This window comes from Equus caballus, unplaced genomic scaffold, assembly GCF_041296265.1.
Source record: "Equus caballus isolate H_3958 breed thoroughbred unplaced genomic scaffold, TB-T2T haplotype2-0000632, whole genome shotgun sequence".
NCBI classification, from domain to species: Eukaryota; Metazoa; Chordata; class Mammalia; order Perissodactyla; family Equidae; genus Equus; species Equus caballus.
The window spans coordinates 15001-33298 of NW_027221949.1; positions in this window are offsets into that span (position 1 = coordinate 15001).

Consider the following 18298-nt stretch of genomic DNA (forward strand, 5'->3'; position numbering starts at 1 on the left):
CGCGCTGCGACAGACACGCGCGCGCCAGAACGGGGCGCCGCGGGGGACGGTCCCCCGCCCGCACGCAACGTCGCCGTCGCGCGGGCAGCGGCGGCGGACACGGAGGAGGCCGCAGCGGCCCCGGGAAGCGAGTCGCGCTCGGGGCGGGGCCCCGGTCGGGCAGCCAGAACAGGCGACGACGGGGAAGGGCTCGGGAGAAGGCCGACGGCGGCGAGGGCCGAGGCGCCGGAGAGGCGGTGGCGGTGGAGGAAGGGCCGCGGCCCGCCGAGAGACGCGCTCGGGGCGAAGGAGGGAAGACAGAGCCTCCCGAGGCAAGTCGGCCGCCGGAGCACACACGGGGTCTCACCGCCAGGGGCCTCCAGCACCAGGGGCGGTCCCGCAGCGCCCGGAACGGCGACTGGCCCCGTCGCCCCGCGCGCAGCTCACGGGGGCTCGGCCCCACCACCCACCTCCACGGCCAGGGCTCTCCCGCACACGGTGCCGGCGTCCCACGCCGGGCGCCTGGCGCACGGGCGCCACCCAACCGGAGCCGAGAGCACTTTGCCCGGGGCCACCACCGGCCTCGGTGGCCGGAGGCGACACCCGCGCGGCGAGGCCCATTTCGGTCCCGGCCGGTGGGCGGCGCGGCCAGGCGTCTGCCCGGGCGGGGGAGCACCGGCGGCAACGGGGAGCGCGGCGCGCGCCTCGACGGAGGGAGCGCGGGCTCGCGGGAAGGCTCCCGGGGACGGCCTCGGGCGCGGACGGGCCACCAGGAAAACACACGCGGGATCCCACCGCCAACGACACGCGAGGGCGGTCCCACGACGCCTGGGACGCCGGCCGGCCTCAGCCACCCTTCGGCCTCCCGCGGGCCCGGCCCCACCGCCGGGGCCTACGTGAGGCGCCCCCGCCGCCGGGGGCCGCCCCGTCCACCCAGCCACCCGTCTGCCTGTCTGGTCTGCTCCGGGACCCACGTCCCGAGGGAACGCGCCCGAGAGCGGCGGCGGCCCCCACCCATGCCCGCACGCCACCACCGGCTGCGGCTCGGGACGGGAGCGAGCGGAGAGCCAGCCGCTCGCGGCGGGGCGGAGCCCGGACAGGGCCGGGCCCTCTCCCCACCCCAGCACGCGACGGGAGAACCACGCGCACGCTCGCGCACACGCGCGGCCCCGCGCCCAACGACGGCCCGGCCGGGCGTGACCCTCCCCCGACTCGGAGGGGGGAGGCGCCGGCCGCGGTAGGCAAAGAGCGGCTCTGCCCACGCGCCACGATGGTGGCGTCCGTGGCTACTACGCGCAGAGGAGGGGCGGCGGCTGGGGGGTCCGGTACCCCAAGGCACCCTCTCGGATCGCTAGAGAAGGCTTTCTCCCCGAGGGCGTGTCGCCCCCGCCCATCGTCCGCCATCGGGCCCACCAAGGCGCTTACAGACACCATGGCCACACAACGCAGGAGGGGTCTGCGGTAGAGGTAAGGCCTAGAGCAAGTCGGAGCGTCCGTGGTCAGGGCCGCGAGCCCGCGCTGCCCCGGGCTCGCCATCTCCGGCCACACTGGGCTTAGCTAGGGATCTAAAAGGCCCCTGTGCGGCTCCCAAGTCAGTGCCTCCCCTCAGGCCGAGACTGGGACGGAGGTGCCGATCAAACAGCACCTCCCAACCAAAGAGCCAGCATCACGCCGCTGGCTCGGCCCGCCACGATCACTCCCACACCCGCGTGGAAACCCCAGCAAGGGGAACACGCGGGCACGCGCCCGAGCCTGCCCGCCCCCACACGGCACGCCGTGGGGGGGGGCGCGACGAGGCACCCGTCCCCCCCGAGGGGGACGGGCACGCCTCCCTTACCGACTCGACCCCCCGCTTCTCAGACACACCAGCGCAGCGGTCACCTGAGGAGGGCGACGGGAACAGGGAACGACACCGCCACTCGGCCTCAGGCGCCTGAGGGACGACCTGGAACACTCCAGGGGCACCGCCAACGGCCGGGGGAGCGCGCTCACGCGTCCAAGAAGGCGCGCGGCGCGGCGGCAACACGGCCCGCCCCACCGTGGGGAGGGCCGCCCGCGAGACACAGCCAAGAGGCACAGGCGGAGCATCCGCCGCGTCACGGAGACCCCGACACCGCCCACGCCACAAGGCACGGGGCGGGGGAGCGAGGTCGGGCCGGATTCCGCACCCCTGCCACCTCCCACACGCCACTCGCAGCGGGGGAGAACGGGCGAGGGGGCCCGCGGGCAGAGCGAGAAGAGCGGTCCCGTTCGCCATGAACGTCCGTCCCTCGTCTGGCACGGCTTAGGCCCGGCCCGGGAGAGCACAGCATCACCACATCGATCAGCAGCATAACGCGAGGGATCCCCGAGCAAGGGAAGGCCGGCGAGGACAGCGAGCGGAGGAGCCTGCTTCAGCCTCACCGGCCCCCCTCCTCCTCTAGCAAGCGCGGGCGACGACCCCAGGACGAGAACGCCTGACACGCACTGGCACGGAGCCGGCGGGACGGGGTAAGTCGCGACCGCACCCGGGTGCCGGCGGCAGGGAGTGCACGTGGTAGAGGACCCCGCGCCCCTAACCCCGCCGCCCTCGGGTACCAGAGACCGGAGGTGGCACCACGGTCGCGGGGACGCCTGGAACGCACAAGAGCCGGCGCGCAGGCCCCAGCGGGCGGCTCAAGCGGCGGGGGTGGAAACGGGCGTCCGGTTCTCGGCCAGAGCCCGGAGACCTCCCCGCACACGCATCCAGGCACCCGGAAGCTCTCGGGCGACTGTCACCCGAGCAGAGCGTGTCGGCACTTATCTGGCGGCACAAAACCACCCATTCAGGGGCAAGAATCGCCGCGCCCGGAGACGGGGCCCACCCACGGATCACGAGGGGAACCCCTGGATCACGGCCACGGCCACCAGACCCCAAGCACGACCCCATCGCCACCAGGCCCGGAGCTCCCGGGGCCATCTGGTCGACCCCAGAAGCGTGGCGGCAGGGGGAGCCGGGGACAGCCTCCCCGGGCCGCCCGCGCGGGCCGGGACCGGTCGGTCCCTCCCTCTGAGTCGCCGGGTCAGGACTTAGAAAAGAATTCCACGGAGGAGCCTCCGGCGACCGGGCCCGGGGCGGGACCGTGGCTCCCGTCCCTCAGCCGGGGCTCCACCTACGCCTCGAGCCGGCCCCCTCCCACCTCCGGACAAAGACGCGACCCGCGAAACTCGGAGAGAGAAGTCCGGTCCGACGGCCCGGACCCACCCCGGGCACGCGTCCCGGCCGGGGACGCCCTCCCCGGCCCGCCCTCGAGGGCTCCCGCGGCCGGTCCACGCTCTTCTCCAGGGCGGGACTTGGACAAAAAACTGCCACGGAGGAGGAGGCATCCGAGGACCGGGCCCGGTCCCCACCGCCAGAGCCGGTCGACTCGGAAGACCAGTGGGGAAAAGGCCAGCCCGGCGGCCGAGCCCGTCGCGCCCTCCACGGGCCTCCCCCACAAGGCCCCGGCCGGTCCCCCACCTCCGGAGCGGGGCGCGGAAAGGGGATCGGCGACGCGGAAGGCCCGACCACCGGGCCGCCCTCAGGACGACGGCCGGGCACGGGACGAGTTCCCTCGCCCGTTCCCCCGCGGCGGCCCCCCACCCCCTCCCGGGGACGGAGGGGCACCGGCGGCTGCTGGTCGACCCGTCCGGGAGGCCCCACACCCCGGCCGGCACCGGGCGGCGCGGCGACAGCCACCTCCCTCAGTAGCCTGCACCTCCAATCTCCGGCGAGCGGGCGTCGCGCTCACGCCCCGGCGCCACCGGGCCAGATCCCGCCAGCGACGCCGGCCTCCCGGGACTCTGCCTCGGTCACCGCGGCCGAGTCCCGTCCCTTGGCCCGCGTCGCCGGAGCTCCGGAGGAAAGAGACGATATAAAAGCGGCCGCCAGGTGGCACCCGGCGACCGGCGACCGCCTCAGCGGGACGGAGCCGGAGCGCGGGCCCGCCAGGGAGCACAGCCGGGCCGCCGGGCCGCCAGATCCCGTCCCGGCGCCCCCTCGGACCCAGCCTCCCGGCCCAGCTCGGCCCCGGGGCGTCCGCCCGCGGGCTCCCGGCCGCCAAGGCGCAGCCCCAGCCGCAGGAGGGGGACCCGGAAAAGGTTTCTCGGGCGCTCACCGGGAAGGGGACGGGGAGAGTTCCCCCAGAGAGGCCAGGGGTCGGCCCGGGCCGGGCTGAGCCGGTGCGGCCGGGAGGCCGCCGCTTCCCGGAGCGGCCGGAGCGCCCCCGGGGCTCCCGGGAGGACTTAGAAAATCAGGGCGGGCGGGGACGGTCAAACCGAAACCAGGCACGTCATCCGAGAAGGACCGTGATGACGGGAGGAGGAAAGCTTTCAAGCGCAGAGGGTCTGTCGAAGGCAGGCGGAGAGTCTACCCGCTGAAACGGACGAAGATGGGAAAAAGAGGCTAGCTGAGGTGCCGACATTTAAGGAAATTAAAAAAAAAAAAAAAGCACGAGGGCGTGGAGAACTGGGGGAAAATCAACACTGAGAAATCTACCCTCTGAAACTGACGAAGATGGGCAACAGGGGCTAGCTCGGGTGGCAATCTTTAAGCAGAACACACACACACACACACACACACACAAGCGCGTAGAGACCTGGGGAAAAAGCAACGCTGAGAAATCTACCCTCTGAAACTGACGAACATGGGCAACACAGGCTAGCTCAGGTGGCAATCGTTAAGCAAAAAAATAAATAAATAAAATAAAAAACTACAATGGCGAGGAGACCCGGTGAAAAAGCAACCCTGAAAAAAGGTACCCGCTGAAACGGAGGAAGCAGGGCAACAGAGCCTAGCTCAGGTGACAATATTTAAGCCAAAAAGAAAGAAAGAAAGAAACGAAGAAAAGAGCAAGGGAGTGGAGACCTTGGGAAAGAGCGATACTGAAAAATCTAGCCTCTGAAACTGACAAAGATGGGCAACACACGTTAGCTCAAGTGCCAATCTTGCAAAGAAAACACACACACTCACACACACACACACACTGAGGGACGTGGAGACCTGGGGAAAAAGCAACACTGAGAAATCCACCCTCTGAAGCTGACGAAAATGGGCCACAGAGGCTAGCTCAGGCGGCAATCGTTAAGCAAAAGAAACACACAAGGGCGTGGAGACCTGGGGAAAAAGCAACACTGAGAAATCCACCCTCAGAAACTGAGAAAGAAGCGCAACAGAGGCTAGCTCAGGTGGCAATCGTTAAGCAAAAGAAACACACAAGGGCGTGGAGACCCGGGTAAAAAGCAGCACGGAGAAATCCACCCTCTGAAACTGAGGAACATGGGCAACAGACGCTAGCTCAGGTTGGAACCTTTAAGCAGAAAAGAAAGACACCAGGGCGTGGAGAGCTGGCGAAAAAGCAACACTGAGAAATCTACCCTCTGAAACTGAGAAAGAAGCGCAACAGAGGCTAGCTCAGGTGGCAATCTTTAAGCAAAAGAAACACACAAGGGCGTGGAGACCTGGGGAAAAAGCAACACTGAGAAATCTACCCTCTGAAGCTGACGAAAATGGGCAACAGAGGCTACCTCAGGTGGCAATCATTAAGCAAAATAATAAAATAAAATAAAAAACTACAATGGCGAGGAGACCCGGTGAAAAAGCAACCCTGAAAAAAGGTACCCGCTGAAACGGAGGAAGCAGGGCAACAGAGCCTAGCTCAGGTGACAATATTTAAGCCAAAAAGAAAGAAAGAAAGAAAGAAAGAAAGAAAGAAAGAAAGAAAGAAAGAAAGAAAGAAAGAAAAGAGCAAGGGAGTGGAGACCTTGGGAAAGAGCAATACTGAAAAATCTAGCCTCTGACTGACAAAGACTGGCAACACACGTTAGCTCAAGTGCCAATCTTGCAAAGAAAACACACACACTCACACACACACACACACTGAGGGACGTGGAGATCTGGGGAAAAAGCAACACTGAGAAATCCACCCTCTGAAGCTGACGAAAATGGGCCACAGAGGCTAGCTCAGGTGGCAATCGTTAAGCAAAAGAAACACACAAGGGCGTGGAGACCCGGGTAAAAAGCAGCACGGAGAAATCCACCCTCTGAAACTGAGGAACATGGGCAACAGACCCTAGCTCAGGTTGCAACCTTTAAGCAGAAAAGAAAGACACCAGGGCGTGGAGACCCGGGTAAAAAGCAGCACGGAGAAATCCACCCTCTGAAACTGACGAACATGGGCAACAGAGGCTAGCTCAGGTGGCAATCGTTAAGCAAAAGAAACACACAGGGGCGTGGAGACCTGGGCAAAAAGCAGCACTGAGAAATCTACCCTCTGAAACTGACGAAGATGGGCCACAGAGGCTAGCTCAGGTGGCAATCGTTAAGCAAAAGAAACACACAAGGGCGTGGAGACCTGGGGAAAAAGCAACACTGAGAAATCCACCCTCTCAAACTGACGACCATGGGCAACACGGGCTAGCTCAGGTGGCAATTTTTAAGGAAAAATAAAAGGAAGTGCGTGGAGACCTGGGGAAAAAGCAACACTGAGAAATCCACCCTCAGAAACTGAGAAAGAAGCGCAACAAAGGCTAGCTCAGGTGGCAATCGTTAAGCAAAAGAAACACACAAGGGCGTGGAGACCTGGGGAAAAAGCAGCACTGAGAAATGTACCCTCTGAAACTGACGACGATGGGCAACAGAGGCTAGCTCAGGTGGCAATCTTTAAGCAAAAGGAAAACACAAGGGCGTGGAGACCTGGGGAAAAAGCAACACTGAGAATTCTACCCTCTGAAACTGCCGAAGATGGGCAACAGATGCTAGCTTTGGTTCAATATTTGAGCAAAAAAAAAAAAAAAACACACACACACACACACAAGGGCGTGCAGAACTTGGGAAAGAGCAAGACTGAGAAATCTACCCTCTGAAACTGACAAAGATGGGCAACAGAGACTAGCTCAGGTGGCAATCGTTAAGCAAAAGAAACAGACAAGGGCGTGGAGACCTGGGGAAAAAGCAGCACGGAGAAATCCACCCTCTGAAACTGACGAAGATGGGCCACAGAGGCTACCTCAGGTGGCAATCATTAAGCAAAAATATAAAATAAAATAAAAAACTACAATGGCGAGGAGACCCGGTGAAAAAGCAACCCTGAAAAAAGGTACCCGCTGAAACGGAGGAAGCAGGGCAACAGAGCCTAGCTCAGGTGACAATATTTAAGCCAAAAAGAAAGAAAGAAAGAAAGAAAGGTAGGAAGAAAGAAAAGAGCAAGGGAGTGGAGACCTTGGGAAAGAGCGATACTGAAAAATCTAGCCTCTGACTGACAAAGACTGGCAACACACGTTAGCTCAAGTGCCAATCTTGCAAAGAAAACACACACACTCACACACACACACACTGAGGGACTTGGAGACCTGGGGAAAAAGCAACACTGAGAAATCCACCCTCTGAAGCTGACGAAAATGGGCCACAGAGGCTAGCTCAGGTGGCAATCGTTAAGCAAAAGAAACACACAAGGGCGTGGAGACCTGGGGAAAAAGCAACACTGAGAAATCCACCCTCTGAAACTGACGAAAATGGGCCACAGAGGCTAGCTCAGGTGGCAATCGTTAAGCAAAAGAAACACACAAGGGCGTGGAGACCTGGGGAAAAAGCAACACGGAGAAATCCACCCTCTGAAACTGACGAAGAAGGGCAACAGATGCTAGCTTAGGTTCAATATTTGAGCAAAAAAAAAAAAAAAAAAAAAAAACCCACACACAAGGGCGTGCAGAACTTGGGAAAGAGCAAGACTGAGAAATCTACCCTCTGAAACTGACAAAGATGGGCCACAGAGGCTAGCTCAGGTGGCAATCGTTAAGCAAAAGAAACACACAAGGGCGTGGAGACCTGGGGAAAAAGCAACACTGAGAAATCTACCATCTGAAACTGAAGAAGATGGGCAACAGAGGCTAGCTCAGGTGGCAATCGTTAAGCAAAAAAAATAAAAAATAAAAAAATACAATGGCGAGGAGACCCGGTGAAAAAGCAACCCTGAAAAAAGGTACCCTCTGAAACGGAGGAAGCAGGGCAACAGAGCCTAGCTCAGGTGACAATCTTTAAGCCAAAAAAAAAAAAAAGAAAAGAAAAGAGCAAGGGAGTGGAGACCTTGGGAAAGTGCGATACTGAAAAATCTAGCCTCTGAAACTGACAAAGATTGGCAACACACGTTAGCTCAAGTGCCAATCTTGCAAAGAAAACACACACACTCACACACACACACACTGAGGGACTTGGAGACCTGGGGAAAAAGCAACACTGAGAAACCTACCCTCTCAAACTGACGAAGATGGGCAACAGATGCTAGCTTAGGTTCAATATTTGAGCAAAAAAAAAAAAACACACACACACACACAAGGGCGTGCAGAACTTGGGAAAGAGCAAGACTGAGAAATCTACCCTCTGAAACTGACAAAGATGGGAAACAGAGGCTTAGCTCAGGTGGCAATCTTTAAGCAGAAAAAAAAAACAACAACAACAAAAAAAAACCCCACAATGGAGTGGAGACCCGGGGGAAATCAACACTGAAAAATACAAATACAATGGAAGGCCAATAGACAGAGCAGGCACTTTCACCTGGGGAGGAGGAGGTACGCATGGATGACCAATGAGCGCATGAAAAGATGTGAGCTGTTCCCTGGAAAAGCAAGTGAGAAAATTAGAGGGAGACATTGTGGGGACACATGGGTGAGACTGGCTTCTTCCAAATACAGGAACAGGATCAAACTGCTAGTGAGGTCGCGGAGAAGCCAAGTCAGTCACTCACGCCTCACTGGTGGTGAAGGGAAACGGTATGGCCTCTGTGAAAAATGGCGTGGCGGGTTCCAAAACTCACACGCCGCGGAAACAACCACCGAAAGTGGCAACCTACATAAGCCCTTGGTGTATCTTGCCTCCTAAGAGCGTCTGTATGTAGCTGGAGCCTTGGGTCGTTAAGGCTTCCACAGTGATCTGTGGTGGTGGTGGTGGGGGGCCTTGGGCCTTGGGGGTCTCCGCTGGACCTCCAGGAAGTCAGCTTTTGTGGAGTCCCGTGAGTCCTTCCAGGGAGGGAGGCATCCAACCCGAGGGTGGTCTGGAGGGCCCCACTCCCGCCACTCCCGGGGGCTGGGGCGGGGGGCGGGGTGGGGGCTGCGGCCACGTTCCTGTTCATTCACACAGAATCCGGGGCATGAATGTTCTTAGCAGCTCTGTTCCACACAGACCCACACTGGAAACCACACAGACGTCCTGCAAGTCCCATCCCTTGCTCATGTCGCCGGGGCTCCGGAGGAGGGCCACTCTGTAAAAGCGGCCGCCAGATGGCGCCCAACAACCGGCGCGGAGGGGTCAGCGGGAGGGAACCGGGTCACCGGCCAGCGAGAGTGCACAGCCTGAGCCCACCGCCGGGTCAGGTCTCTCTCTGTCTACCTCTGTCTCTGTCTCTCTGTCTCTCTGTCTCTGACTCTGTCTCTCTCTCTCTTTCTCTCTGGGCCCGCTTGGGGCGGCCGGGAGGTCACCACGCCAGGCCCCAGGGTGTCCACCTCGGAGCTCCCAGGCAGCACAGGGCAACCCTGGGCGCAGAAGGAGGTCTTGGAAAATCGGCGGGGAGGGGGGTGGGGTGGGTGGGCTTGCCAGGAAGGGGACAGACTCCCCACGTGACTCCTGGGCCGGGCCGGGGCTGCCGGCTGGCTGACGCGGACAGAGGGTGGAAAAGTCCCCGGAGATGCCACGGGGCAGGCCGGGGCTGCCGGCCCCCGATTCCCGGAGCGGCCCGAGCACTTCCCGGGTCCCGGGAGGACTTAGAAAATCAGGGCGGGGTGGGGGGTGGGGGTCGCTGTCAAACCGAAACCATGCACGTCATCAGAGAAGGACCGTGACGACGGAGGAATTGTCCGCAGTCTGTCAGGAATTGTGTGCAGCCTGTCACTTCCGGCCCAGAGGGTCTTTCTAAGGCAGACGGACAGACAGAGCCCACAAGTCGTAGAGGAAAGGACCGAGCCGCTTGGCCGCTGAAAAGTTTACAAGACAAAACGGGTCTCCCTCCGCACGGGGCCACAGCAAAGCCCAAAGACGACACACGGGGGGAGCATGGGTGCAGATTCACGTGTGGTGATAAGAATATGGATTTCAGCAGGGCTTCCCGTCCTCATCAACAAGCAGAAGCACCCAAATGGTGCGGGTTGGGGGCAGAGACCTCACAGCCATTCCCTCCACAAATCGAGTTCCCCGGGACATCCTCACAGCGCCGTGCTGTGAGTGTGTGTGGGTGTTTAAAATGGGGTAAATGTGGACGTGGAACTGCTCCGTGAAACCAAAATAACAACAGTCGTAGATCTTCTTTGGTCATTTAGAAAATTCTTCCCCCCCCCCCCCCAGCGGTGCACGTATTTCCCTTCCAAAAAAGAAGAACGGGAAAGGAGATGTTAAAGGCAAGCAGAGAGAGGAAAACTGTTGCAAAACAAAAGCTGAGCTCCCGTCCGAGGGAGGCCTCCTCCGTTAGAGGCCTAGGAAATCATTCTGACAAAATGGAGGATCTCTGTCTTTGGTGTCGATTCCCTCAGAGGTCAAGAGAAACCTTTTCCAATGTCTTTATCAGGAGGAGACTAGAAGTTAGAGAAAAGTATCCTTTCGAGAGCGAGAAAAACCAATTCTGATTTTGCATCAGCTTCCCTCCGATCTTGAAACTCATTGACTTGATTCCATTCTGTCGATGGAAATAATCCGGAACCAATCTATCTGTGAAAATCGGGGTGAGTTTATTCTGACCTAAGATGTAAGGACTGTGGCCCGGGGCCTTTCTTCCTGAAGGAAGAAAGGGCGCCCGGGAAGTGGGGTGTACAGAGTGCTTCTAGGCCCCCAGAGAGGACGTTTCACATAGGATCGAAAGGTCCCTTGGACGATAGTCGCGACACTGCTCTGTCAGCACAGCGATCGACAGACACTGCTGGGTGGCAGGTCTGTTGTCTGGGCCTGGGTGGTCACAGGTGAGCCGGATGGTCAAAGGTGAGCGCAACCATCCGTTCCTAGCCTAAGGAAAGATGCCTCTCCTTAAGGAAAGGCCCGAGCACGGGGAAGCTGCTCCTTTCCCTTAAGGGCATTGGTTCTTGCCGTAGGAAATGTTTAAAGCAGATCTACGATGCGATGCGTGCTCGACGGCCACGTCAGGCCCTTTTGGAAAAACACTGTCAGGCCGAATTAGGCCGACACCCAATGGCTTCCTCATAGACTCCAATAGATCCTATCGCTCGCCATTTCTATCTGTCCACTCGTTCCAATTTTAGGCCACTTGACCACGAACACACCTTTTTCTCAGATGTTTTTCCCCGTGATCACCTTTTCACAGACAAAACGATCTTTACTTTTTAGGCCCTCTTGCCTGAAGGCAGCCATCTCACTTTCCTTGAACACAAAGATGTTTCCCATATTCACTTTTAGTGGCTTTTTGTTTTGTTTTGTGTTGTTTTGTTTTGAGGACGATGAGCCCTGAGCTAACTGCTGCCAATCCTCCTCTTTTTGCCGAGGAAGGCTGGCCCTGAGCTAACCTCCGTGCCCATCTTCCTCTACTTCATATGTGGGACGCCTACCACCACGTGGCTCGCCCAGCGGTGCCACGTCCACCCCCGGGATCCGAACCGGCGAACCCCGGGCCGGCGAAGTGGAACAGGCACACTTAACCAGCGCGCCACTGGGCCGGCCTAGTGGCTTTCATCGCATTCGTTAAGTAGAATTTTTAACCCTCACGAACCTTAATTTTGGTGAAAACTAAGAAGTCAGCAATTAGGAACTGTCCTTCCCATGAGCAGTCTGTCGCTTGGCCAATTTCTAAACACTTGGCCACTTTTAGAAACATGGGATTTCATAGGTTTATCTCTTCCTTCGCTTTATTTGATTTCATCTCACTTTAGTGTTTGGGTGAGGAAGATCGGCCCTCACAGAGCTGACGCCTGTTGCCAATCTTCCTCTTCTTTCTGCTTGAGGGAGAGCGGGCCCGAGGTAACACCTGCGCCCCACTTCCTTGATCTTGCGGACGGGATGCCACCACAGCCCGGTGTGAGGAGCGGTGGAGGTCCACGCCCGGGATCTGAACCCGAGGACCCCAGGCTGCCGAAGCTGAGTGCAGGAGCTTAACCACTATGCCGCCGGGCCGCCGTCCCCTGTCAAAGCTTTTAATAAAGCACGAGACGTGTTCCTCGATAGACCCAAACGTCTTTTCGTTTCCGTATCCTCACAAACCCAAAGTAGATAAACTTCTATTTAGCCACTCACGTCTCAGGTTCTATCTTACTCGGAAATGATCTACATCGTCAGGGAAATTGTTTTTGTCTTAAGTTTGGCACCCGAGCTAACGACTCTTGCCAATCTTCCGTTTTTGTTTTTTTCCCCCCCTCCCGATTTTTCTCCCCAAATCCCCCCCATGACATAGTTGTCTATCTTAGTTGAGGGCCGTTCTAGTGGTGGCATGCGGGACGCCGCCTCCACACGGCCCGACGAGCGGTGCCGTGTCCGTGCCCGGGATCTGAACGGGCAAAACCCTGGGCCGCCGAAGGGGAGCGTGTGAACTTAACCACTCGGCCACGGGGCTGCCCCCGTCCGTGGACTTTTTTATCACCTGATTTCACCTCGCAAAACTTCAAAGCTTCAAGTTATCAGAGAGGTTTGGGAAGTTGTTTCTATTTATTTAATTAATTTATTTTTCGAGGAAGACGAGCCCCGAGCTGACACCTGCTGCCAATTCTCCTCTTTTTGCCCCGGGAGAGTGGTCCCGAGCTAACATCCGTGCCCATCCTCCTCCCGTTGATAGGCGGGACGCCGACCACAGCATGGCTCACCAAGCGGCGCCACGTCCGCACCCCGGATCCGAACCGGCGAACCCCTGGCCGACAAAACGGAACGTGCGAACTTAACTGCTGTGCCGCCGGGCTGGCCCTTCGGGAAGTTCTTTTCAGGACACGGGCCATAAACTAGAATCACCGCTACAGGTTTATCGGAGCGACATCAGCGTTCGTGGTGGATTGAGTCGTCCCCTCTGTCTCTCCCCTCCAGGGGACAACCAAAGGGACATCTATCGACCCACCCACCAAGGATTCCCCCCCGCATGGCACAGCAGGATGCCTGAGAGATCCACGCAGCCCTACAGCGGCAAGTCACATTCGCACAGTCAAAATTCAATGGCAGAGGGGGCTGGCCCCGTGGCCGAGTGGTTAAGTTCGCGCGCTCCGCTGCAGGCGGCCCAGTGTTTCGTGGGTTCGAATCCTGGGCGCGGACATGGCACTGTTCATCAGACCACGCTGAGGCAGCGTCCCACATGCCACAACTAGAAGAACCCACAACGAAGAATACACAACTATGTACCGGGGGGCTTTGGGGAGAAAAAGGAAAAAATAAAATCTTTAAAAAAAAAATTCAATGGCAGAGACAAAACGTTAAGGTCAGCGAGAGGGAAGAGAATAACCGGCCCAGGAGCAACGGTGTGAAGAACATGGAGAAGACGGGTCCTAGACGCCGGGGTCCCCGGAGCAGCGATTTCATCAGAGGCCCGCGAACGTCCACGATCTCCACACCACGTTTATGGCCGACTGCGTGTGTGGGTCCTTTGGAATCGACCAGGCTACCGTCTGGGCCACTTTGGGACATCGTGTCTAGCTGCCCCGAGCGGTGGAGCTGTCGTTCGAGTGTAAGATGGGGCCCATCCGGGGAGAGCATGGGGACGGGGAAAGGGAGGCCGCGGGAAGTCACAGAGTCTGAGGTGTTCGGGGGAGACCGACTCTTCTAAAGTGGAGGCGGTAGAAGGAGAGCAGCAGGATTTTTGGATTTTTGTTCTCTCTGTTAGGTATCTGGGTCCGGAGGAGAGTGGGGCGGGGGGGGATGGTTGTGGTGGTGGTGGTGGTGGTGGTGGTGGGTGTGAGGCTGAGGCAGGGCTGGTGTTTCCTTTCCGGGTCAGGTGAAAGAGCTCCTCCAGTGGAGGTTTTTGGACAAGGGGTCTGGTCTGGCAGGATGGGAGGTTGCGGGTCGAGCCACAGGGGAATCTGTCGTAGCTCAGACTCGGGCCTTTGAAGAAATAGACAGAGAGAGGAGTTTTGCTCTGTCTGTCACCGCAGCCGGCACCTCAGGAGCAACAACAGAAGGCTTCCCGAATGAGTGAAGGGGCAGGAGCCAGCGTGCCCCGTGCCTCTCTCAGCCCTGCGCCGGCAGGGAAGGAAGCAGGCAGGCAGGCAGGCAGGCAGGCCTCAGGGCTACTCCCGTCCTACTGCCCGGTGGTCCCTGTCCCGGCCCCGCCCCCACTCTCCCCCTGACCCTCACTGCTCCCCAGCCCTCTTCTCAGCCAGAGAGGCGATGGGGGGGGCGGGGCGGTCCCAGAACAAGTTTCCTCTCATCCACCATCATCTTGCCACCCTGACGACTTGGCCCGAGATCCGGCCTAGGCTGTAGCCGTGTGTGGTTTTCCTGTGGACAAGGGGGCCGGTTCACCATTTCGGAGGAAACCCCTAGCCTTCCACTGCCGAGTCGAGTCGGTGGGACTCGCCAGCCTGGAAGGGGGGAGGGGGGAGGGGAGGTCAGGCCCATTCATTCCGACGGGCCTGGTGTCAGGGCTTCATTCAAGTGCAGGAAGCTCTCTCCCATGGCCTCGGGCTCTTTTCCATTGAACGGCTTTCTTCAATTCCCCCACCCTTAGGCCGCAGTCCGCCAAGGGCCGGGAGGCAGGGAGGGAAGATGTTGGGGCAGGGTGGCTGTCTGAGAAACTCGCCTCGTCTGGGGCAGAAAGAGTGCCCCCCTCCTTTCTCTAACCCTACTAGACTGCTTGAGGATCACGGACGGTTTGGCTCATCGATGAGCCCTGCGTTATGGGCCCGGCAAGCAAACTCCTAACTGGCAACCCGCTGCTCTAGGCGTGTGTGGGTTTTTTGATCATTCACCTTCAAGTTCGCACGACATTGGTCCGTGTCCCCCGCCCCAGCTTCCCATGGGAAATCCTCCGTCTCTTTCCACAGACTCACTGGCGACTTCACACAGCGCCTGCCTCCTCCTCCTCCTCCTCCTCCTCCTCCTCCGAAGGAAGGAAGGAAGGAAGGAAGGAAGGAAGGAAGGAAGGGGCTGACCCCGTGGCCGAGCAGTTGAGTTTGCACGCTCCGCTTCAGCGGCCCGGGGCTTCAAAGGTTCGGATCCTGGGCTCGGACACGGTACCGCTCATCAAGCCACGCTGAGGTGGCGTCCCACACGGCAGAACCAGAGGGACCCTCAAAGAGAATATACAACTAGGTACTGGGGTGCTCTGGGGAGAAGAAGAAGAAGGAGGAGGAATAAAAAGAAAAGATAAGATTGGCAATGAGCTCGGGTGCCAGTCTTTAAAAAAAAAAAAAAAAGAGGAAGAAAGATGGACAAACAGGAACGAATCCCACTGACGGCACCTCCAAATGGTGGGGGGTAGGGGGGTGGGGGGGGTGGGGAGTGGCATCATCGGGCCAATGGTGACTCTAAGTCGTGATCCCGCGGTTGTGTTATTTGATATTTTATCGAATCGATTTATTATTTTATTTTTGAGGAAGATGAGCCCTGAGCGAACATCTGCCGCCAATCCTCCTCTGTCGGCTGAGGAAGACTGGCCCTGAGCTGACATCCGTGCCCATCCCCCTCTACTTTCCAGGTGGGACGCCTGCCACAGCGTGTCTCGCCAAGCGGTGCCGGGTCCTGCGCCCGGGATCCGGACCGGCGAACCCGGGGCCGGCGGAGCGGAACGTGCGAACTTCACCGCCGCGCCACCGGGCCGGCCCCCGGAGTTGTTTAAAAAATCCAGTAAGGGGCTGGCCCCGTAGCCGAGTGGTTAAGTTCGCGCGCTCCGCTGCAGGCGGCCCAGTGTTTCGTCGGTTCGGATCCCGGGCGCGGACACGGCACTGCTCATCAAACCACGCTGAGGCGGCGTCCCACATACCACCGCTAGAAGGACCCACAACGAAGAACACACAACTATGTACCGGGGGGGCTTTGGGGAGAAAAAGGAAAGACAAAAAATAAAATCTTCAAAACTCCAATAAAACTTTGAGTGAAGACGACGAGGAGGATGCGAAACGTATCTCACGCCTCCGAGCCGAGCCGTCCGTTTAGGAAGGGGGACGAGGACCCTTTGTAAGCGATGTCCCTTTTTAAGCACCATTCTAAACCACAGAACAGAACTCCCTCTCCTCGACCCGGAGCGACCCGGAGCGAGGAGGTTCCTGGGCGTGTCAGAGAGGGCCACGTCCTCTGCAGCACGAACGAACCGCCAGGGTTCGGCCACGGGAAAGAATTTCTTCCTCTCCAGGCGGACTAAAAGTCGCCGACGGCAGCGGGCGTAGGTGCTATCCTTCCCGTCCAGGAAAGGCAGGGAGAACTTCAGCCGTGAAGAGAAGGAGGTCTTCCTCACTCCCCGTTTCGGGAGGGCCCCTTTGGCAGGGGAGTTTTGTCTCCTGATTTCAAGTCAGGAAGAAAAGGGAGAGAGAGAGAGAGAGAGTGTCCTTCTCGTGCCAGGTCGGTCTGAGGGGGACCTCCTCTGGTTTCCTCCCTTCCCAGGGAAGGCCGTTCGCCCCTTCTTCTAGAAAAAGCTCCCAAAGCACCACCGCCCAGGATGGTTGACCTACGCCCATCGTCCCTCCTTTCCCAATCATTTCTACCGCGACAGAGGGACAGAGGCCCCGGCCCCATCCCCATCCCCACCCCCACCCCCATCGCCTGCCTCCTTGATGGCCAAAGGAGCTGCCTCTGAGAATGGAACGGGGCTTGGAAACCTTCTAGAGGGGTGACTCTCACCTGCCTGCCTGCCTGCTGGGAAAAGCACCCACGCTGTCCATCGGACTGCCCTTTTGGGCAAACGTAGGCGTGCCACATAGCGATCGACAGCTTGGGGGGGGGGGGGGGGGGGGGGTGGCGTGGTGGTGCCCAGGATCCACGACACGTGACGGCTGCGGAGCACGACAGCCCTAAGACCTTGAGGGAGACGGGGTGGCGCGTGAATCCTTTCGGAACGAGAACGACAGGAAACGCTGACGGGGACGTGTTCTCGTCTCGAGAACACACCAACGCCTCGCACGGTGTCTGACCCGGGGTGCCTCTGACTTTTGTCACCAGAGACGATCCTGTCGACCGCCCCTCACGCTTTGGGGAAAAGGGGAGAGGGACTCGGTAGCACGGGAGAAGCCATCCATCCGCCCTTCCTTTCCGTCTTCACGGCTCCTTCTCGTGGAAAACGAGGAAGCCGTCCGGAGGAACGGAACACTGACCCGGGCCAAAGCGTGGCCCAGCCTGAGCCTCCAAAACCTTCTGCTAAGTGAGAGGTGCCAGACATCCAAGGCGACCTACGTTGCGATTCCACACAGAGGAGAGAGCTAGAACGGTCCAACCCTAGAGGGCGACAGCAGATGGCGGCGGCGGCGGCGGCGGCGGTGGCGGCGGCGGTGGTGGTGGTGGTGGTGGTCGTGGTGAGGCAGATCCGGGAGTGGGGCCGTTTTTTCTTTCGGAGGGAGGGGATGGAAACGGAAACCTTCTGGAAATAGATAGCCGTGACGGATGTGCCACCTTGGGGAGAGAGACTCCCGAAGGCCACTGGCTTGTGCCCCGTGGAAAGGATGGATTCGGTGGGATGGGAATTCTACCTCCGTGTAGAGCGTGTGGTAAACCACGAGGTGGGTGGGTGGGTGGATGGCCTCCCTGCCTCGCCTCCACCTAGACGTCCACACACAGAGACCGACGAGGGAGGGAGGGAGGGAGGGAGGGAGGGAGAGAGACAAGATGGACAGAGGCCGAGGCCGAGGCCGAGGCAGTGAGCGAGTAAGTGATCGACCCTGGCCATAGGGATTCCTCAGAGGGCGTCTCTTGGCTCCCCAAACGAAGAATGTGTGTGGAGATCGAGAAAGATCACCGACCTAGGAGAACCAGCAAGACTTCCTCACCCTCCAGAGAGCCGCTGGGCCCCTGCCGTCCCTGCCACCGCCACCCCTACCCCTCGCCTTTGGCAGCGACGCCAACGAAAGGCAGGCAGACGAGTGGGAGAGTCGTGTGGTGGTGTCCCCCAAGGAAGGTGGGTCCATGCCGACGAGCGGTCGTCGGCGTGTGGAAAAGCCAGAGGCGGGCTGACTAGAAGGAGGGCGTCCTGGGGGAAGGGGCCAGGGTGTGAGGGAGAGAGGCCTGTTTCTCTTCCCCTGTTGGTCCCAAGTCAGGGGCCCAAAGGAGGAAAGCTGTCCGTTCCTTTCCGACTCGGACGGTTCGGGCGGGACCGACCGATCCCCGTGGCGGCGCGGTCGGGGCTTTCTGGACCAGAACCCCTCTCTCCGTCGCCTTTCGACCACACACACGCTTTAGAGGCCAAGAGAAAATGGATCGGGTCTCTCTGTCTCTCTC